The sequence below is a fragment of the Palaemon carinicauda genome, chromosome 2, assembly GCF_036898095.1.
Source record: "Palaemon carinicauda isolate YSFRI2023 chromosome 2, ASM3689809v2, whole genome shotgun sequence".
NCBI lineage: Eukaryota > Metazoa > Arthropoda > Malacostraca > Decapoda > Palaemonidae > Palaemon > Palaemon carinicauda.
In genome coordinates, this window is record NC_090726.1 from 184705602 (window position 1) to 184731082 (window position 25481).

At 32.7% G+C, this 25481-nt stretch overlaps 1 pseudogene; it reads left to right on the forward strand.

Annotated features, from left to right (window-relative positions):
- The window catches only part of LOC137628651 (lachesin-like), a 912210-nt pseudogene that overhangs the window by 608453 nt on the left and 278276 nt on the right, over positions 1 to 25481 (forward strand).

Genomic DNA, 25481 nt, shown 5'->3' on the forward strand with positions numbered 1-25481 from the left:
ACATGTGATCAGCACTAAGGTTCATTCCCTAATTATGTTCTGAATTTCTTTAATGAGACGCATTTGCACGGACTTGCAGAGGGGCCCTTTTAGCTCGGGAAAGTTTCCCACTAGCTGATTGGTTAGAATTCTTTTGTCCAACCAATCAGCTAGTAGAAAAGTTTTCCGAGCTAAAAGGGCACCCCTCCAAGTCCGAGCAAATGCGCCCCATTAAAAAGAAATTGAGTATACATGTGTATGTAGCCTGGCGAATAACATCTGGTAATGACCCATTCAGTTGACCTACCGGGCTCCCTAAACCGCCTTCACCAGTTCACAGTGACGGGAAAGTTTGTGTTGTGTGAAATTATGAGCCTTATCTTACCTTGTCCATCAATAAGGTACCATATAACTCAGTATTCTATATGTTATATTCCTGTATGACTAGGTTGTGGAATGCTCCTCCGAATCTGGCAGTTGAATCGTTAGAATTTCAGATCTAACTTAATGGCAATTGTTTTTTCTTTTGGTGAACAGGTTGACACAAGTTTCGTTTTATAGTGCTTATATGATTAATCTATTTTAACGTAGTTACTGATTCTAATATGTTTTATATATTGATTTTTTACTTCTCATATATAATTTATTCGATTTTTTTCTGTCCTATCTGGCTGCGGTTCTTTCCTTGTAGGACCTTGAGCTTCTAGTATGCTACTTTTCCAAGCAATTGTAGCTCGGCTATTAATAATGAAAAAAGTAATCACCGGAAAATAGCTTGTGGTGGCCTACTGGAAACATCTCTGCCTGATGATGGCCAGACTGGGGTTCGAGTCCCTCTCAGACTCGTTTATTCCTTAAGTGACTGCAACTTCACTATCCTTGTGAGCTCAGGATTGGTATTTCAGGGAACGGATAGGTCTACCTGCTGAGTCATCAGAAGCCAGTACCTGGCCCTCCCTCGTCCTAGAGAGGGGCCTTGGCCGCTGATCTTACGGTATATAGTCAGTCTGTAGGGCATTGTCATGCTTGCTAGGGCAATGCCACTGTCCCATTACTGAATTTGTTTAGGCGATCAAAGTGATGGATTTCAAATTATCCGATACTTTGGTTCAATGAAAATAAATAGAATGAGTCTTTATACTTTGGTTGCAGGAATGTGTGAAGCCCATACGCTTCTAAATATGTAGAATATACTTATATAAGAATATTAAGGCTATTTTCATTAAATACAATGAATAGATTAGGAAAATGTGCGCTTCCAGCCTGATTATCGTAATTTTCTGGAGCGCTCTTAAGTGATACTATGTAAGATAGGCATAGTCAGTCCCGTTTCTGAAATACTCTAAATCAGAATTATATTTTATTGAATAAAATTAGCATTTATGTCCATGCTACTAAAAAATCTTACTTAATTTTACAGTATAATAAGAAATAGAATAGACATGGTAGCATTAGTTCAATTGTCAAGAAAAGTAGCTTGATAAACCAACGATATATAATTATATTCTAAAAAATTATCGTATCGATGATTGCATTTTATCATTTAAATGAATCATTCATATGCCATAATAGTAAACAGCTCTGATAAAAGTCTGTATAACTAGGATAACATTTTCACTCCGGACCTTGGAATTTGTATCCTTAATAGGGGAGTCGTAATAACTTACAGTCGTAAATGTAAAGAAACTTTTAATTCTCTCTCTCTCTCTCTCTCTCTCTCTCTCTCTCTCTCTCTCTCTCTCTCTCTCTCTCTCTCTCTCTCTCTCTCTCTCTCGTAGAAATTTCGTGACATTTTCTAACGACATTTCAAGATTGCAACTGGTATTCAATACTGGACTTTTTATTCTTAGTTATCATTATGGGTATGTAATTTACTAAGATTTTTACTTGAGATTATATATATATATATATATATATATATATATATATATATATATATATATATATATATACAGTAGTAACTCGGGTTACGAATAACTTTGAATATGAGCAAATCTGGATACAAGCATACAAATTAGTATCGTTTTGTGAGCAAATATTTTATGCTTCATATGGGCATTTTTTTTTTTTTAGACAATTACTAACAAAACTAGCATGCATCTCCCATGTATCTGCGGTGTTCATGCTGTGTAGCCACAATACAATGTCTCATTTTCATGCTATTTATATAAAAAGGGCCAAAGTCTTTCGTCTCTAGGTATGTTCCTCGTGGAAGTTGAACAAAAGAATGTAAAAAAAAAAAAAAAATATCCGATTGTCCAGAAAATATAATTCAAGTTATAATGATAAATGTTCATAAGAGAGAACTCCTGATATTTACCAGAATATTTGCAGTAACCATCACATCTCGAAAATGGATATATAAGTTATGTATATATATGGAAGTGTGGATTTTTTTGAGTGAATTTCCATTATTCCTTATGGAAAAAACTATTTTAGGATACGAGCATTTTCAGTTGCAATCTCGCTCCCAAAATGAATTTCGTTCGTTATGTGAGGTACTACTGTATATGTATTTATATATATACATCATTATATATGTGTATATATGTTTGAGAGAGAGAGAGAGAGAGAGAGAGAGAGAGAGAGAGAGAGAGAGAGAGAGAGAGAGAGAGAGAGAGGTGATTCACATGGCCTAGTAGTACCACAATCACCATATGAGTGAGGGTCCCGAGATCAGTCTGGGTCAGAGGTAAATGGAAGTACATGGTCTCGAAATCGGAAACATGAGATTATGTCACTCCATTAACCTCATCTGTTGACTGATACTTAGTCGACTGTGGTTGATCGCAGCCTGTCATATGAATAGGAAGATTAATGTCATTTGAAGCCCCCTGCTTAAAAATAAGAAAAGAATATTTTCGTGTAAAATCCCATTTTCAAACTAATGGTACATTTCGACACTCGAATATTTTTTGTGCTGCTTGTCCGCTTATAAAAGGAAGAGAGATTATTTTGCACTCAAAATTAGAGTTTCATTTATTTCCTTGTATAGTGATCGATGAAATGTGTGAAGATTGTTATCATAAAGGAATTAATACTTTCATGTCATACCGGTTATTGGATAGACAAGACTTGTTTAAGAGAGGCCTGTTGTCGATTTTTTTTTTCATTAATGACAAAGGTTACCTTCGATGTATGGTTGCACTGTAATTGTAATTTTTTCTTTACTTTGACTTTAATTCCAAGTATGTTCTATTAAAAGGACATAGTCTTTCACATTGAAAATGAGACCCCTTAAGCTTCATTTGAAAGGTTCTTTTCTAGATTATCTAGCACTGTCGATCAGGTAGGGTCTCTATACAATTCTTCGTCCCGTTAAATACGGATCTTTTGTGACGTAGTTTCAAGGGACCTTGAATTGTATATCCCATTAAGGGCTGCCAAGAGCAGTCTTGGAAGTCCTTGGCCAAATAACGTGAATGGACAAAAACCATAACCTTTAGTTTTTGGAAATAACTTACTTTTAACAACCTAAAATGTACTGCAGGTCTTAGATGAAAAGATAACAGATCCATAAAAACAACTGATATATCTAAGCACATTGTATAGTGCACTCAGATATTTTCTTATAGACTATTTGTCCGCTGTAGACTGAAGATTCGCAGTTTTTTCTTTGTTTTTATTTCACGAATTCTGATCAGAGGTACTTAACCTTTTCTTTATACAAATGTCTTTTTTTATATTCCCGGAACTATTCAGCAGTATTTAATATTTTTTTAGTAAACACCGAGATATCCTAAATGTTTTGGAAAAGTAGTTATATATCATTGTATAGCCGATGTTTTGTGGATCGGAAATACATAATTTCCTAGAGTTATTCCCATTAATGTTATGTTCATCACTTGAATATTTAAAATACATATTTGATATGTAGGAACGTATTTCCATGTATCTTCCTTTGTGTTTTCGTCATCCTTTCTGTTTATTAAATAAGTTTGTAATTTACAACACAGTGTTTCTAGAACGTTTGTTAGCTTTTCGTAGATTTTTCTATAAAGAACTCAAATATCTTACTATCGTGAACTGGGAATGGGAATTGATTTTAGAGACTATTCTTCTTGAGCAAAAGTACTGATCTTTGTCTGGATGGTGGCAGAAATAAAAGATTTTACTTTTACCTACTGTATGCCTACTAACTGTTTCTTCTTCTTCTTATTATTATTATTATTATTATTATTATTATTATTATTATTATTATTATTATTAATTGCTAAGCTACAACCCTAGTTGGAAAAGTAGGATGCTATTAGCCCAGGGGTCCCAATAGGGAAAATAGCCCAGCGAGGAAAGGAAACAAGGGAAAATAAAATACTTTAATAACAATGGCAGCATTAGTATAAAAATTACACGCTTACACTATTAGATTTTGGGCTATATATGCTATTTGCTAACACCGTGCATATTTCCTAACTTACAGTCTCGGGAACTCCTTGTATACCAAAGATGTTTGACATTCACCATTTGAATTTTATGATCAGTCCATCTGTGGTGTAGTGCGCATAGCAGATGTTATTACTCTTTCAGATGATTAAGTTAAATTCACAATAATTCATGGTCAGCATGCAGAGAATGGCCATGTGTATAACAAATTGAACTTACTCGTAAACATTTATGTAAACCTCAGAATAAAAGAGGATTACGGGAAATTTCTATAACTGGTAAATTCACATTTGTTTAACCCATTTTGTTTGTATTAGATTCAAAGTGACCTATGAAAACACACAATGTAGAGAGAGAGAGAGAGAGAGAGAGAGAGAGAGAGAGAGAGAGAGAGAGAGAGAGAGAGAGAGAGAGAGAGAGAACGTCATACGGATTTGTTGCATTACCTTACTATCATAGTCCTAGAATTACGCAAAGTTGCCTGATGAAAGCCGTATTTATGTTATTTACTTATTTTATATACATTTCTTTGTTGATTTATGGTATTACCGTTATCAATAAAAAAAATATTTAAATGCTCTTCGTATATGAAAAGGATCATAACAGAGTTGACTTTACAAAGAAATTGACAAGAACAAAATTTGCAATACTGATAGAAAGAATTACTACCTCCCAAGGGTTTTGCAAAAGATGTTACCCTTCATATAATATTAAGAGTACAGCATGTGCGCTTTGATAGCTGCAATCCAGAACATCTGTGATGGCTATGCCAATCGCGTCCATTTCGGCCCCTTGCTCTCTCGGGAACGAGTCTCTGCAAAATGCTTACTTTTACATACTTAATTTCATCACATTTTTTTACAGTGCTACGCCTGGTTTTGAGCATTATAATAGTTAAGCATTTCTTTTTCTTTTCTTTACTTTCATTTAAGGAATTTTATTTCGCTTTTTTTTTTCGTTACTCCTGATATGAAAATTTTTTATTCCCGGGAAGTATTTTTTTTTTTCATTCCTGATTTTATATTTATGATTTCTTTTGTCATCACGTTTTGTACTGGTAATAGAAACGCGTGAAATGAATTTAATCAAGTTAGTGATAACCTTGAAAATTAATTTCTCACGTCTCGATAACAGATTTTTTTATCGTTTATTAAAGTATTCATTTTGGTTTCTTTAGATAAATAGTATATATATATATATATATATATATATATATATATATATATATATATATATATATATATATATATATATATGTATAGATAGATAGATATATATATGCATCTATATATATATGTGTGTGTATATATATATTACATATATATATATATATATATATATATATATATGTATATATATATATAAATATATATATATATATATATATATATATATATATATATATATTAAGAGGTTAGTAAGATAAAAGCAGCTGGAATATAACTCTGTGTCAGTAAGAAAGGAAAGGAAATATTGGAGAGAACAAAGTTAATGGCGTTAATGATTTTTTTTAAACTATTTAAACAAATTTCAATGGAATAATCCGAAAAGAGGGAGTGTTCAGAGAAATTTATATTTTGGATATCATATTATTTTCATTTTTATGAAACCACCACTGCGATTTCAATAATTGAATGGTTCGTTGAAAATTTTTTTGCTTTGATTAGATTGAAAACAGTTACTTAAACTTTGGGAAACATTTTATTAATATTTTCAAACTAGCCTACTCGAGCCGTCAAAAGTGATGTTTTAATATTTTGATAGGCACGCACAGACACACACACACACACACATATTCAACCCTCCTCAACCCCTTCCCCTTTCTTAGCTACAACGTGCTGGTTCGGCAGTTTGTGGGAAAACGTGGTTTCCGAGTGAACCCTACGGGCTGCAATGTTGCAATTTCCCTTGCCTGGCCGCAAATAAGCGATTGTACCTCTCGGGGGTCCCCCCCCCCCTCTCACCAGTGAATGACTACACATTCTATCACTCCAAAGCGTGACAGGAATTATATATATATATATATATATATATATATATATACTGTATATATATATATATATATATATATATATATATATATATACAGTACAGTGTATATATATATATGTATATATATATATTTTATATGTATATATATTTATATATATATATATGTATTTATATAAATACACACATATATATACATATATATACATATGTATATATATATATATTTATATATATATATATATATATATATATATATATATATATATATATATATATATATAGCCAGACACTTGCTCTTTATAATCTAGGGGAAAATGGGTGATTTTTCCATTTTCTTTCATAAAGATAAAATATTTATTGCAAAACCTGCAAGGAAAATACGAACGAAACAAGATTTGCATCATATATTTTTATAGCGAACATTGCATAGTCTATTGTCTTTCTACGAAAATTCCTGGGAAAAACCAATCAGATACTCTCCTTTAATCTTTAAATGTTAGAAAAGATTATATTCATGTCTTTAACCTACTATATTATGAGAAGGACTTGCTTATCTATAAATCCAAGTTATTTTTTACCAAGAAACTCCTTACTTATAGATCATATTAACTGTATTACGTCCTTTCCTCATTGGGTTAGTTTTCTCTGTTGGAGCCCTTGGGCTTATGGCATCCAGCTTTTCCAACTAGTGTTGTAGCTTAGCTTGTATTAATAATAATATCAGGTGATAAGACACAGCTTCAGGTCATAACTTTCCTTGTAACTGACCAGTGAGGTCATAATTACGGCGTGGAGTTTTCATAGTTTCTGAAAATCAAACCTCTCTTCCAGAATCATTTCCTTGCATCATTAGAATAAATATCATCTCTTAGATTCAACAAGTATCTCAGTTTATCGTGATGGGCAGGATTCTCACCCATTTCTTACACCATTTTATTTTCATAAAAGATACTCTAAAAGGGGAAATTTTTGGCGAACTTTGATTAAAGGAAATAATCGCGTTTTGTATTGATATAATGATAAAGTAAGATGTTGGAAATTTATTTATGGAAGTTATATGTAAAGTCATATCGTACCACTAAAAATTGCCTGTATGAAGATTATAATGCAAGTGAGGTTTTAATTGTAGAGTGCGAAGGTAATTATATTTAATGGAATAGTATTTGCTTAGGTAATGTGTATGCAAGATAATGTTTTTCCCTCTATTCAAGTACTATTTTAGTATGTTGACGCTTGTACTAATTGTTCTTTCTATCTAAATCCAGACAAGGCTGGAAAATAAAAGTATTACAAATGGAGAGAGAGAGAGAGAGAGAGAGAGAGAGAGAGAGAGAGAGAGAGAGAGAGAGCATCCAGCTGCTGATTAAGAACTTGAAATAACGAGAAAAGTTGAAGATGGAAAAACAACCCGAAGACAATAGGTGATTAATTAAGGCCCTTGTTTGGTTGCTCAGGTGATTCGCACCATTATTTTATTCTATATTGGGTTCTCTCCGTTTTACAAGTGCTTACCTTTTTTTTGGAGAATATTGAAGCCTATGTATTTTTTAATAACGCTCTCTGTCTCTCTGTCTCTCTGTCTCTCTGTCTCTGTACGCATGTTCGTACGTCAGTTTTCTCTGACCTGGATACATGACTTATGGAAGTTGCATAAAGTAATAGGTATAAAAAAATTACTTTCTTTTATAGTCTTTTATAGCAATTGAGTCTTTCAATAGTGAAGGAGACGGTGATGGAGGGAGTGGGAGAGGTGATAGTGCCACGGATTTTATCACAAAGGCTGATTAGTTGAATATCAAAGTATGTTCAGTCTTAAGTCTCTTTAGGCTTAGTGAGGGGAGAATTGGATTATAACAGCTACTAATTACGTTAATGGTATAAACCAGTTCAACTTTAATGAAAACGAACGCGTATAAAACTAGTGAGGTAAAAAAAACACTGCAATATTTATTTACCTTCCAACATCAGTTACAATTAGAGTACTAATTTTATGGAAGTAAAAACCGGGAAAAAGTAGAATAAAATTTTATTAAAAAGTGATCAATAGAATATTGTAAAACGCTTCTCAATTATTATTAGTATTAAGGAACTCAAAATTTAGTGAAATGTGTATATTGCAAAGTGGGATTAAAAACACTATTGATATTACAGTGGTATGAAAAAAACCCTGCAAAAGATATTGAAATTATTTAAGTGGCATCCAGTTAATCAAAGTATCTCTTTTAGGGTTATGGTAACCTATTGGGATCTGCTAGACGGGAGATCGAGTCCCGATCAGACTCAAAGAGTTTCTTGTACTTTTTGCAACTTCACCATCCTTGTGAGCTAAGGAGAGGGCTTAGGAGTAGCATATATGTCTACCTGCTGAGTCATCAGCAGCTATTGCCTGGCCTTCCTTGGTCTTAGCTTGGATGGAAAGGAGGCTTGGGCACTGATCTTTAGGGCATGGTCATTGTCCCATGCCACAGCTGTTTATGAGCAATCTTTAGTACCTCTTGTTACGGCTGACTGTTTTCAAATTTTGTAAGGCTCATAACCAGTTTCTTATGATTGTTTGCAAATTGAGAAATCATATAAACTATAGAAGGATGAGTATTATTCATAAGTCTTTAAAGAATAACAGTGCTTTTAACTAAACGAAGGTAATTTAGGTAAAAGCTGACTTTTTCGATGGCACAGTCTTGGTAAATTCAAGAAGTAACAAATCTAAACATTTCACATGGTACATCATTAACTCCTTCAAAAGGTAGCCTGTAAATCATATTCTTGATGCAAATCTGACCCTACAATAATCAAAGGCATATCAGAATGAAGCCTGCACATCCTATTCTTAATATAAATTTGACCCGTCTATAGTTAAACGCATGTATAGAATGTAGCTTTCACATCATATTCTTGATGCAAATATGACCCTTCTATAATCAAAGGCATATCAGAAAGTAGATTACACATCATATTCTTGATACAGATCTGGTCCTTCTATAATCAAAGGCATACCTGAAGGTAGCCTGCACATCATATTCGTGATAGAAATCTGGCCCTTCCATTTCAAAGGTATATCAGAAGGTAGCCTGCACATCATATCTTTATACAAATCTGACCCTTCTACTTCAAAGGCATATCAGAATGTAGCCTGCACATCATATTCTTGAGACAAATCTGACCCTTTTATTTCAAAGGCAAATCAGAAGGTAGCCTCCACATCATATTCCTGATACAAATCTGACCCTTCTATAGTCAAAGGCATATCAAAATGTAACCTGCACATCATATTCTGGCTACAGATTTGTCGCTTCTTTAGTGAAAGGCATATCAGAAGATAGTCTGCACATTATTTTCTTGATACAAATCTAACCCTTATATAATCGAAGGCATATTAGAAAGTAGCCTGCCCATCATATTCTTGATGCAAATCTGACGCATCTATAATCAGAGGCATGTATAGAAGCTAGCCTGCAGATCATATTCTATATACAGATCTAGTTCTATAATGAAAGGCATATCAGAAGGTAGCCTGCACATCATATTTTAGATGAAGATCTGGTTCTTCTATAATGAAGGCATATTAGAAGGTAGCTTGCACAACATTCTTTGTAAAAATATGACCCTTCTATTTTGAAGGCATATCAGAAGGTAGTCTGTACATCATATTCTTGATACAGATCTGACCCTTCTATATTAAAAGCCATATCAAAAGGTAACCTGCTTATCATATTCTCAGTACAAAATCTGACCCATTTATAATCAGGTCACCTGCACATCATACTCTTGAATCAAGTCTGACCGCTCTATTACAAAGGCATGTCAGAAGGTAGCCTGCACATCATATTCTTGATACAGATATGGCCATTCTATAATAATAGGCATATCGGAAATTGGCCTGCACGTCATATTCATGATACAAATCTGACCTCTCTATTGCAAAGGCATATTAGAAGGTAGCCTGCACATTATATTTTTAATACAAATCTGACCCTTCTATTTCATAGGCATATCAGAAGATAACCACTACATCATACTCTTGATACAAATCTGACCTCTCTATTGCAAAGGCATATTAGAAGGTAGCCTGCACAGAATATTCTTGATACAGATCTGACTCTTCTATAATTAAAGCCATATCAGAAGGTTACCTGCTTCTCATATTCTCGATGCTAAATCTGACCCATTTATAATCAGAAGGTAGCCTGCACATTATATTCTTGTTACAAATCTGACCCTTCTATTTCAAAGGCATATCAGAAGGTAGCCTGTACATCATATTCTTGATGCTAATCTGACCTATCTATAGTCAAAGGCATATCAGAATGTAGCCTACGGATCATATTCATGATACCAATCTGACTTTCTATTTCAAAGGCATATCAGATGGTAGCCTGGTAGCATATTCTTGGTACAAATCTGACCCTTCTATTTCTAAGGCATATCAGAAGATAGCTTACATATCATATTTTTTTTTTGCTAATCTGACTCATCTATATTCAAAGGCATATCAGAATGTAGACTACACATCATATTCTTGATACAAATCTGACCTTTCTATTTCAAAGGTATATCAGAAGGTAGCCTGCACATCATATTCTTGATACAAACCTAACCCACTTATAGTCAAAGGCATATCAAAAGGTAGCCTGCACGTAGCATTTTTTTTGTGCAAATCAGACCCATCTATAAACAAAGGCATATATAGAAGTTAGTCTGCACATCATATTCTAGATACAGATCTGGCCCTTCTATATTGAAAGGCATATCAAATGGTAGAGTGCACATTATATTCTTGATATAAATCTGATCCTTTTTATTTCAAAGGCATATCAGGAGGTAGCTTGCTCATCCTAATCTTGATACAAATCAGACCCTTCTATAATTAAAGGCATATCAGAAGATAGTCTGCACATCATATTCTTTATATAGATCTATGCCTTCTAAAATGAAAGGGATATCAGAAGGTAGCCTACACATTGTATTCTTGATGCAAATCTGACCCATCTATAATGAAAGGCATATATAGAAGTTAGTCTGCACATCGTCTTCTTGATGCAGACATAGCCCTCCTATAATGAAAGGCATATCAGAAGGTAGCTTGAACATCGTACTCTTGAATCAAGTCCGACCCTTCAATTTCAAAGGCATATCAGAAGGTGGTCTGTACATCATATTTTTTTTATACAAATCTGGACTTTCTATAATCAAAGGCATATCAGAAAGTAGCCTGTACATCATATTCCTGATGCAAATCTGATCCATTTATTATCAAAGGCATATGTAGAGGAAGCCTGCCTGCACATCATATTCTAGATACACATCTGTCTCTTTTATAATGAAAGACATATCAGAATATAGCCTGCGCATCATAATATTGAATCAAACCTGATCCTTCTATTTCAAAGGCATATCAGAAGATGGTCTGCACATCATATTCTTCATACAGATTTGACCCTTCTATAATGAAATGCATATCAGAAGGTACCCTGCACATCATTTTCATAATACCAATCTGGCCGTTCTATTTCAAAGGCATATCAGAAGGTAGATTGCACATCATATTCCTGATATAAATCTGACCCATCTATAACCGAGGTCATATATAGAAGGTAGCCCGCACATCATATTCTTCATACAAATCTCACCCATCTATTTCAAAGGCTTATCAGAAGATAACCTGTACATCATATTCTTGAAGCAAATCTGACACCTCTATAATCAAAGCCATATTTAGAGGGTAGCCTGCACATCATATTTATGATACAAATCTGACCCATCTTTAATGAAAGGCATATCAGAAGGTAGCCTGCACATCATATTCTTGATACAAATCTGACCCATCTATAATCAAATGCATATCAGAACGTAGCCTGCACATCATATTCTTGTTACAAACATGACCCTTCTGTAATTAAATGCATATTGGAAAGATTTATATTTTTCTTCAAACAGTAAAAATAATAGCTTGTTGAAAATTTTATATATATATATATATATATATATATATATATATATATATATATATATAAAAATAAATATATATATATATATATATATATATATAAATAAATATATATATATATATATATATATATATATATATATATATATATATATATAATGTATATAATGTATATATCATAATTGAACATAGTTCCATTTTGCTTTATTTGTATACGTTATTTATAGAAAATTTTATTATTTTTTCAAAACAATATAAATGTTATGGCTGCTTTCAGAATAGACTTCATGCTAAATTTTAGAGGAAACCTTTTCATGGTATGTTTGCTCCGAAGTGGTCTAGATAACGTGTATAAATGTCGATGATTATATATCTTAAATGGATAGTTTTTTATGAAGTTTCTCATGATGTGAAAGAAACTGTAATATATTATAATGTAATTAGAATGATATTCTATCATTTTGGAGGCTATATTAGGTCTAGAAATGTTATGGTTGTATAACATGGTTTAATATTACAGATTAGTTTCCTTTTGATGCGACGCTGAGGAATGTAATAATATACTCTGTTTCATATATAAAGCAGCAGTATTTTCAAGTAACAAGTGAATCTTAAGACAACATTCAACCGGGGCATACGTGTCTTGTAATCCCTTCAGGGAATTTAGATTTACGAAGAAATCATTTTAAGGGATTCACACAACAAAATCCTGCTACAAGTTCTTAAGCTCTTTTTGAAAGAAGAAAAATTTCTTATCCTCTGGCTATGGAACTTGAAGCTAATACTAGATCTAATTCTTTCCTGAGTAGAGTCTTAACTAGAATTGAGAAAGGGGATGTAGGAAAAGTAGAATATTTTAATGAGTTAATTCTTAAGTTACTTAAGACTCTTGGAAATGTCACGGAAATTTTTAAATATAAACTCGGCGTGTGATGTTGGACGTAGGAACAGAGTGAATATCTCCTCCCGTGGAGTTTGTTTCTCATTAAATGACATTATTCTAGATTGTGTAGGAAAAATGTGAAATATATATATATATATATATATATATATATATATATATATATATATATATATATATATATATATATATACAGAGAGAGAGAGAGAGAGAGAGAGGAGAGAGAGAGAGAGAGAGAGAGAGAGAGAGAGAGAGAGAGAGAGAGAGAGAGGTTTGCTAAGCTTCAACCTAAGATGAAAACCCAGGATGCTATTAGGCCAGGGGTTCCAAATAGTAAAGTAGCTCAGTGAGGAAAGGAGACAAGGTACATATATAATAGCATCCCTAATTGTATCCTTAAGCAAGAGAAATCTAACTCATGGGAGTGGAAGACCATGGTACACATGCTATGGCACTACCCAAGACTAGAGAACTATGGTTTGATTGTGGAGTGTACTAGATCTGCTTACCATAGTTTAAGAGTCTCTTTTACCCATACAAAGTGGAAAGTAGCCACTGGACAATCAGAGAGCATTAAAAGATTTTTTATTTTCAAAGCTTATCTTACGAAATATTGTTTTATGCTTCTACATTTTTCGATAATGTACTTCAGGCATATCAACTATGATTCAAGTGAAGTAGGCACTTTAAAGGCTATTGTTCGGTTGGAAGTCAGTGACTATGTTTCCATCTACTGACATGCATTGGAGATTTTTTCTTCTTTGTCTTTATTCAAACGATTTCTTTCCTTTTTCTCTTGATCCAATCTGGTGCTTTATTAGTTTTTACTCCGACATTTGTTGAAAATATTTTTGTGTTTATTTTACTTCCTATGCTTTATTGCAATACCACGCAATATTTTATAGAATCTTTAGTTGTGCTTGCTTTTTATTTTCCTCATTTATACATCAATGGTGATTAGCTGCTATTTCAAAATATAGTGTGCGTTCAAAATAACGTTAATTTTCTCATTCCTATATTCATTGTATATTAATCCTGTAATAAAGGCTACCAAATTGGTATAAAAGTATTAAAGACTTATTTTTAATGTTTGCAGATCTAAAATATAACGACGGTATCCTTTAACATATATAGCAGAGCAATAATATTTAAAAATATCTTTAAATCTAGCAATTACAGTAATTAAGCTACCTGATGCAAATAAAACTCAAGGCAATCCTGCCTAATGAAAATGACATGAGAAAACATATGTTTTACTAGTAGTTTTGATTTACAAATAATTATTTAAGCATATAATTTTAAATAATAGGTTTGTTATGAAGCTTTTTTCCAATATTCGAGCTAAATTTAATTTTCAGAGTTTGTCACACTAAAAAAAAAAAGTAATATTTGAGGGACATCTTGGATTGGATTCAGCCTGATGTGAATCTGTATAATAATAAGGCCGAATAATCAGGGAATATGTATATTCACTAAAAATTTCAGGGAATATACATATCCTCTGAGTGAATCAGACATTATGCACATTCCCTGAAAATATCAGAGAATATATATATTCCCTGATTATACAGATTCACTGTAACATATATATATATATATATATATATATATATATATATATATATATATATATATGGGTGTATATATATGTGTATATATATAGATAGATATAGATATATATATAAGTATATATATGTATATACAGTATAAATATATGTGGAATAAAAAAATTTCTTGTTCCTGATACTACGAACGGAATACGATGAACCAGGTGCTTTATGGCGCAGTGTTTGTTAGACATTTTATCGATGATTCTCAGAATTGTTGATAAGTACTACACATTGCTAATAAACATTACGTTATGGACTTGAAAGATATTAGAAATATTGTAATAGGGTAGACATTTATAGTAATTTCCGCTACACTGTTAAAAAAAACGTAATATTTTAATCTGAAATTCTCCGAAAAAAATATACTGTTCTCAGCTGTATTTCAATAAACTACAGGCAACCGTAATTTTACTCTACTTTTTTTTATTTATCTTTTACAGGTTGGTGACAATAATAACACTCCTGTACGTTAATATATCCGTCTTTAAAACGATAAATGTCGGGCTGCATTTAGTCCACGATTTTTACTTTTTTTTTTTTTACGGCAATTTTTAACAGTGGAGAGTGTCCATGATTGTATTGAGTCCTATGTATTTTATGTATATTTTCGACGCGAAAGTGAGTATTACAAAGTCTTACGTTTTCTGAGAGTTATTACGCATCAAGTTAGACTAGGGAATTCTAACAACCTCCTGGTTACTAATTCAAGGAACTGATGCAGGTTGCACTGAATGTAATCTTATACGTTAGGTGAAGGTTTCAAAGTCAGAAGTCAATTATACATTGATTTTTAAATAAAATGTACTAATTACTGCGCGTATTTGCGATATTTACAGGTCCTCAACTTACAAACATTCAGAGATACAAACACACATCCAACTGAAATTATAAAAAGGATTTTGAGCAAAGCGAAAAATCTATTTTTGGGTGAGATCGCCATGTCGTCCTGATGGAAGTTCCTTAAGTAGCTTCCTAAGGGATACATGTTACTACAGTGATATTCCCAGAGAATTAAACCTTCAGATCCCAGAATTCTAACTCCTGGAGCGAATATCCTTAAATTTTCTCTCAAACTCGGGTATTGTATCACTTGTTCATACTGAAATAACTGAAATACAGTAATAGAACAATATATGATTTAATTCAGTAAGCAACATGACATATGCAATATGCAATAAGACTATTTGTTGACTTTTACTGCTGATATTCTTAGGCCTGCGAGTTAGTGGGGCCTACCCTAGGCCAAAATTTAACAAATCTGACTGACAAACAGGTTGTAATAATAATAAGTTCGGGCTGCAAGTGTGCAAGAGCCCGTGCCTGGTCGTAAGGGCCAGGCAATCTATATAAAAAAAAACCTGTTAAGTTTATAAGTTGAGGACATTTGAGGACATTCTGTATAATATAATGTATAATAACAAAAGTAAATCGATTTTACGTAATCAATATTGTTCAAAATACGATTTTCTCTTTTAATCTCCGCATTTGAATTATCAGAACACTCTTATACTATATAAATAGGTTTTAATAAATTGACATATGTATATTTTTCCATTACTTTATTAGCGTCCGATTTATGATAATTTTGCGTTTAGTGCGATATTTACTTTTTTCTACGATTATTATCCTTAAACCTTATGATTTATTACGCTCACCAATTCAAGGCAATTATTTCTCTATACAAATAAAATGTGCTCTCTCTCTCTCTCTCTCTCTCTGTCTCTCTCTCTCTCTCTCTCTCTCTCTCTCTCTCTCTCTCTCTCTCTCTCTCTCTCTCTCTCTCTCAATGAGCTTAGAGTAACTAATGCTGGTAAATTTTTTAGCCCTAAAATCATATCTTTCGTCTCTTTGAATATTTAACTTGGGTTCTCTCTCTCTCTCTCTCTCTCTCTCTCTCTCTCTCTCTCTCTCTCTCTCTCTCTCTCTCTCTCTCTCTCTCTCTCAATGGAACTTTGAGTAACCAATGCTGGTTAACTATTTAGTCCTAAAATCATATCTTTCGTCTCTTTGAATATTTAACCTAGGTTCTCTCTCTCTCTCTCTCTCTCTCTCTCTCTCTCTCTCTCTCTCTCTCTCTCTCTCTCTCTCTCTCAATGGAACTTTGAGGAACCAATAATAAAATATTTAGTCCTAAAATCATATCTCTGGTCTCTAAATATTTAAGCGATGTAGAACTGAAATTTTGATTGAAAGCGAGCAACCATCCATTATCGCTATAAAATTCGAATAAGTGTTTTCGTCAGGTACTTAGGTCTCTTTCAAGACAGTTTACAAGATTGCCAGTGTTATGAATTATTGATGGTGAGCAGGACCGACCTGTTTGTATTTTTTTAATTTGATATTATACGTGATTAGATTTTTTATCGTTTAAGTTGCTATGATTTCTCCGCAATGGATGTAACTTACCGAAAACCTTTATTTAATAATGATAATAATGATAAAAATAATGATAATAATAATAATAATAATAATAATTATTATTATTATTATTATTATTTGTAGTATTTGCAACAGCAGTAATAGTTGTGTTGGTGGGAAAGGTATCGAAGCTCTTACGTCAAAGCATGATTAGATTTTTTGGTAGTGAAAGTTACTATGATTATTCCTCAATGAATATAACTTCTCTAAAACCTTTATTTAATAATAATAATAATGATAATAATAATAATAATTATTATTATTATTATTATTATTATTATTATTATTATTATTATTATTATTATGATTAATAATAATAATGATGAAAATAATAATAATAATGATGATAATAATAATACCAAAGCAAAGGACAAGATGTTTGAGAAAAAAAATGAAAGAATTCCAATCACAAGCACAAAACAGATGATTAAATGATAATAATCATTAAAAGATGTCGAGTACTGAATAACTTACAGACAGGAATGATCTTTGGAGAAATGTTGAAGGATCCCCGAGAGTCCCTCTGAATTATCAACCATTGTAACTTAGGGTTTTCTTTTCCACTGTTGTACATTGGTGCTGAATGGCCTCTCAGGTCCCAGTGCTGAGCCTTTTGACTCAAATTATTAAATCAAATCAAATCTAATCCAACCTGGTAGCTTCCCTTATGACGAGGAACAGCACTGATCATAAGAAGCCCCTTCAATCCCATTGTATGAATGCGTCCATACTCCAACATATTGTGATCTCGCATGAGGGGGAAAGCAAACATTATTATTATTATTATTATTATTATTATTATTATTGTTGTTGTTGTTGTTGTTGTTGTTACTACTAGCTAAGCTACAATCCTAGTCAGAAAAGCAGGATGCTATAAGACCAAGGGCTCCAACAGGTGAAAAAGAGCCCAGTACGGAAAGGAAATAATGAAACAAATAAATTATATGAGAAGTAATGAACAATTAAAATAGGATATTTTAAGAACAGTAACAGTATTAAAACAGATCTTTCATATATGAACTATGAAAAGAGACATTTTTATTTTATGTATATATCTATCTATATATATATATATATATATATATATATATATATATATATATATATATATATATATATATATCTATATATATTATATATATATATGTATGTATATGTATGCATACACACACACTTTACCAGTAACATTAACGATAAACTCATTTGGTGATGAATAATGTAATATACAGGAATATGTAGGTAATATTTTGCGGTAGTTGCTTTTAGTATGATTTCCACAATAAAAAAAAATCTATATATTTCTAATCAGGTGTTCTTTCTGCAGGTTGCATGGATAGCCTTCGACAAATCTGCAATTTTAACCGTGCAAGACCACGTGATCACTCGAAATCCCAGGGTCAATGTCACCCCACGACGGGCACAGGACCTGGACTCTCCACTTATCAAGGGTCAACGCCACCGACGCTGGAACCTACATGTGTCAAGTTAACACCATAGTCGCCAAGAGTCAGTTTGGTGTTCTCAACGTAGTCGGTAAGTAGGAAGGTCATTTTGCTTTGATATGGTCAAGCATGTTCTTTTTAATTTCCCCATCTGTTTGTTGACCAAATGCTCCACTCTTATGTACTTGAGAAATAGATATCAGTTAGAAGCTCGACGTGAGGATGGCAGGTTCGTCCTTACCAAGATTCTTTGGCTGGATGTGTTATACTATGCTAGCAGTATTTTAGATTTATTTCAGAAGCAGGTCTCCTGGAAGCTATTTAACTTTGATACTAACCTGTTTGATTTTATGGCTTTAAATTGAATTTACTTATTTATTCATAACAAATGCAATCGACGTCAATGTCCTTTGATGTCATGATGCTAGAAAACCTAAAATCAATCAATCAATCTAGAATGCAAATATTTATGAAATGATGAGTAGTGCACCTATCTAGTTTTTCAGACCTTTATTTTTACTGTTAAGAGACTGCCGTGAATCATTCAGTAGAATTTTATATATCTATATATATAAGTATACACACACACACACACATATATATATATATATATATATATATATATATATATATATATATATATATATATGTGTGTGTGTGTGTGTGTGTGTGTGTGTTAGTGTGTTGTTATCTATATTGAACGGTGGGTAACTACCTCTAGAATCTAGGCGCTGAATGGACTTACAGGCCCCAGCGCCGGGTTATATAGCTCGAAATCCATGAGGCTCATCATAACCACATTGAACTTCGCTGCCCACGCTACATTCTCTTACCATTATGTAGTACACGCTTCCTTGATAATGATACCCCTCCTTCCTAATACCATTTTAATCATCTATCCGACATTATCTGGGGATTCTTCCTCCTTTTTTATTTTTAAAATTATTCTTAATTTTACATTTCAGTATCAAACTATTGACATCAAATTTCTCCACATGATCAAACCTTCTCCAACCACTAGTGCATCTGTCAGTATGTCTCATCCTGTCCATTCTTCCTTTGCCGCAAATGCTATGAAATAATTCACCATTACATTTATTACATGATAGTTTGTTCTGCAAGTAATTCATGCATTTCAGCTTTGATAAAGCCCGAAGACAACATATATTTTCTTCTGTGAGAATAGACTAACGTAAAACTAGAAAATTCTTTCAAATCTTTTGAAGACGTTTTACTGCCTTTCATGGTGCCCTTATCACTTCCTGTCCATTTTTTCTCTACTTTCTTTTTCCCACCGTCCATGTTAGCATGCATTGTTCGATATTTTATCTACTCAACTTTCTCCTCTTGCAAATAATTCCAAATTAGTTTTTAAGTTAATGTAGTTTCTCATCCCTATCACTTATCTTTATCGTCTCATCCCCAAATATCGTCCTCTGTGTATCCCAGAAATTTGTACTCAAATTTGTCGTCTTTAAAGATATTTCATGAGGTAAATTTCCTTATAATAACTTGAGGCAACTTATTTTCTATTCGACTTTATATCTTCAACACCCTCCATGATACTTTTCTATTAATTCTTTCATAATCTTATCATTGATCAAATATACCATATGCAGCTTCCTTTACTTTCAAACAGTTCACATTTCTCTACATAAGCACACAGATGCATACACAATGTAGCCTATATAAACAACGACAACAACAAATGCTTCCGTTTCTAGTCCACTGCTGGACAAACACCTCAATGTATCATTTCAAGTCTAGGGTTTGGCCAGTTTTCATGCTACGCTGCCCAGAGCAATCGGTGATGGTGGTACATTGTCGTCTGATCGCTTAAAGGAAACCAACCTAGTATGGGTGGCCCAGACTAGTACAGCTTTGCTGGTCTTGGTGATACACAAACCCTTTCATCACGGTAAGGTATTCCCACTTAGAAATCGAATGTATGTGTATATACAGTATATATATATATATATATATATATATATATATATATATATATATATATATATTATATAATATAGATACAGTATATAATTTTTGTGTGTTAGTTTGTGTTTATATACAAATATGTAAATTATAAATAAAGTCATACACTTTGGTCCCAGAACTGTTCAGCCTATAGGTATCTGTTTCTCAGCCAGTCGGGGGGGGGGGGGGGGGGAATTGGTAGTACCTCGTCCTATATTTTGACCTCAGCAAACTTCTATATATTCAATATATATCATATATATTTATATATTCTTCAAAGCATCCTTTTAATCTAGAGGATATGGTTTTTCAAGCCATCACATCCGACTAATTTTATTATAACTCCCAATTACAAATGGTAAAGGTAGCGGGCGGCTTCCAGCCAGTGGGGCTGGGCTGATGCAAGTGGCACCGCGACGGCAAAAAATCTGCTGCTAAAATCCGTGCTGCTAAAATTCCGCTCCGCTATAGTATTAAAGGCTCCATGACGTTTATCAGTCGACTTGCAAGCGCGGTGCCGCTCCACTGGCGTAGGCGGTTGTAAATTTCATAGCGAGAAGGGTCTTAAGTACAATATGCTTAATTAGTAAATAGGTAAATAAAAAATAGCCATTGATAAACAGCATCCTCTTTTCCGTCGACTAAAGTCTGGAATTGAAGTTGGCTGTCTTATGTGGTGAAGCAAGCATCCTAGCCACTGTACTGTGAAATCAAAATTATTCGTTTTTACATATGAATGAATGAATGTATGTATGTATGTATGTATGTATGTATGTATGTTACTTCTCTGGCAGTACTGTAACCCTTTTGCTGGTCACCATAAATATTACTGTATTCTTTCATATATTTTACTGGGTTATTTTTCCTGTTGGAGCCCTTTGTCTTATAGCATCATACTTTTCCAAGTAGCGTTGCGGGCTAGTATTAATAATAATAATAATAATAATAATGATAATAATAATAATAATAATAATAACAACAACAAATATAGTACTCCCATATTTTTCATTTATTTAGAGGGAAAACAAGGTTTATAAAAATCTATGTTAGTCCAACTAACCTCGCCATAGTGGTACAGATTGTTGATTTATTCATTTGGCAGATGAGAGGAAAACAATAATATTTTCATGTGCCCACTTCACGTCACACACAAGTTGTTATTTTTTTATGACGTAACTTGCTGGATTTTTTTATTTATTTATTCGCTGTATTTCTTCGCAATAATTGATGAGGGGAGGCGGCAATGGTGTTATGAGGTGAAATATACTGGTAAAGAATATTTATTTTTATCTAATGATAAAAATTAGAGCATTATTATTATTATTATTATTATTATTATTATTATTATTATTATGTTTATTATTATTATTATTATTTTTATTATTATTATTATTATGTTTATTATTATTATTTTTTTTTACTATTATTATTGCCATTATTATTATTATTATTATTGCCATTGCTATTATTATTATTATTATTATTATTATTATTATTATTATTATTGCTGTAATTTTATTATCATTATTAATATTAGTGTTATTATTGTAAGTGTGAGCAAACTTAAACTTAAAAAGTAGTCAGTTAATAGAAAGGTCAGCTTATGAAATTTTTTTAAGGAAATTTGAATTATCGTGAAATATTTATGGAAAAGTGAATACAAATAATATTTATAAAAATTATTTGTGATCTTATTTTCCAGTAAAGCATTAGAATCCGGTTAGTTTTAAGGCCTAAATGTAACTCGCAATGGTAGATTTTTCTTTTCCAGTTTTTCACTTGACAGACGGTCATTCAGAATTTTTAAAATGTACCCAAAATTACTGCATTCTTATTCGCAAGAAATTTAATTTATCCCACATGAGATATAAGTATCACAATTATATAAAGGCCAGATTCTATTTAGTTAACTGAACTTCTGTCGTGTTTCGCCGTTAGCGGTTGAGAAGCTGCGGTAGGCAAGGCCAACACAGCATTAACAACATTCCCTTGGTTGCTGTGCCTTGCTTTGTTTATTACTTTAATTGGTCCGACGCACCAGTTTGGATGACCCTGTCATGGGGCCATTTTATGTCCACTTCGCCGAGTTGGTCTCTTCTCCAATTTTCCAGACGATTTAAAGCGGTTTCATTTCTGTTTTCGATGGCTTCCCACGCCTTGTTTAGGTTCTCATCTCCCGACTGCATATTAAGCCTTAGCACGTGGAGTATCTACAGTATTTGTTTGCTTTTGTGCGTTGGCTTTTATTATATCAGAAATAACTTGTTTGGTGGGTGTTATTTGAACTTTTATTTCATTGTTTTATCTATTGTATAGGGGAAACGAGTTCTGGTGAACCTTGCCATAACAGTACGGAATGGTGCTAATTTATTCAGGTGGTAGAAGAAAACGAGGAAATAATATGAAGTACATGTATACAGTATATCCATACACATATACACGCATGTATACATAATTACACCTAATAAAAATAGCCTTAGGAAGACTCTACAGATTGCAATAAAGATTCAAATACACAGAGTTTTATATATATATATATATATATATATATATATCATATATATATTCATATATATATGTATATATATATATATATATATATATATATATATATGTGTGTGTGTGTGTGTGTGTATGTGTGTGTATGTAAGCTTTATTGTAATCTGTAGAGCCTTCCTACAGCTATTTTTAATATTTTACATGCAAGGCACAATGATGTGAGGAATTGTGGTACTGTAATATCGTCTTTTAAATGTAATCCAGTATTAGAATAAAGAAGACTATAGCAATGCTATAAAAATTTCCACTGAATAGCAGGTTCGAAAACAACTTCTGTTCATAAATTTTAGATGAACTAGATTAATTATCATTTAACAGGCGACTACTCTCGTATCTGACTCATCGTAACCTAATAACATCATAGAAACTTTATTTCATTATTACTGGGTTTCTCAAATCTCAGTTTTATCCATTGTCGCTCGCTTCTGTTGCACTTTCCAGTAATGTAATTTTTGTAAGGCAATAAGATTAACCCTTCTCTCAACCGTCTGTTAATCAGTCTCACTACCAAGAAAAGTAATCGTGCAGGACTTGATTATTTACGAAATGACCATTTATATATCATTATTATTATTATTATCATTATTATTATTATTATTATTATTATTATTATTATTATTGTTGTTGTTGTTATTATTATTACTAGCTTAGCTACAACTTAAGTTGGATAAGCAGGGTGATAGAAGCCCTAGGGCTCCAACTGGGAAAAATAGCCCAGTGGGGAAAGAAGATATGAAAATAAACTACAAGAGAAGAAATTAACAATTAAAGTAACGTATTTTAAGAACAGTAACAACATTGAAATAGATCTTCAATAAAACAAAAAAAAAAAAAATTATAAAAAGATACTTACTGTATGCTAGCCTGTTCAACATAAAAACATTCAGTGCTAGTTTGAACTTTTGAAATTGCACCGATTTAACTACCGGATTAGAAAGATCATTCCACAAATTGGTTACAGCTGGAATAAAACTTCTAAAATACTGCGTAGTATTGAGGGTCATGATGGAGAAGGTGTAACTAATGGAATTTACTTTTTTTTTTTTTACTAGCTTCGTGGCTAGTACAGTGGACGTGTTCGCCTAGCATTCACATGGCAGCAGATCGATCCCCGCCTGGGACCGTGAGTGTAAACTGCTTACAGGGAAGGCCACTGCTGTGGTTGGGCACCACTGACGTTCTGGTGAGCATCTATTCTGATGAAACTGGAACTGAAACCAGACATATTTAACCTTTAAGTGTATTTGCTTACCGTCGTTCGGGTGTACCGGTTTGAAGACTGCTCATGAAGGGCAGAGGCAAGGGGCAGTGACATTGCCCTATCAAGCAGGAAAATGCACTAGAGACTGACCATATATACATATGATCAGCGCCCAAGCCCCCTCTCCACCCAAGCTAGGACCAAGGAGGGCCAGGCAATGGCTGCTGGTGACTCAACAGATAGACCTATAGACTCCCCTAAACCCCCCATGCTTAACTTACTAGGATGGTGAAGCTGCAACGACCAAAGGAACTAACGAGTTTGAGCGGGACTCGAATCGCAGTCTGGCGTTCACCAGTCAGGGACGTTACCGCATCGGCCACTTCAATGCCATAAAATTATATATTTAGAGACAAAAACGGAAGAAAAAAAATTGGAAGAAATATTATTAGTTTTTATATTTTTTATGCATGTTTAGAGTTTCTATATAATATTTGATATTATAGCCTCGGTTAGATATAAAATGTGAAGATTCTTTCATGTAGACTAAAGGAGTTAATAATCATACGATAAATTATTAGTGCTTCTTTAAGAAACTCGTGTATGTGTGTATATATATATATATATATATATATATATATATATATGTGTGTGTGTGTGTGTGTGTGTATGTGGTTGTGTGTATATATTGTATTGAGATACATTGTAACAAAAATATTTTTTATATTAAATGAATATTACTTAACTTATTTAGAATAAATGGTAAATGAATTTTCTTGACGAAGACAAGAAGTTTTTATAAGAAACTCGTGGTATACGTATTTCAAGACATATATCATCCTATGTTTGTTTAAAATCTCGTTTAAAAAAGAGAATAGAATACTGCAAGTGAAGCAACCTATAACAGGCGTATATTGTAGTATTTTAACATGTTGATGATGGCATATTATTCCTCGAAAAAGGTTTACTCGCACATCAAATTATGTTTGTTGTTTTTAGTATTTTCACTTCTAAGGGTACAAGAGACTCTTTAGTTACGGTAATCAGCTTTTCTAGGAGAAGGACAATCCAAAAT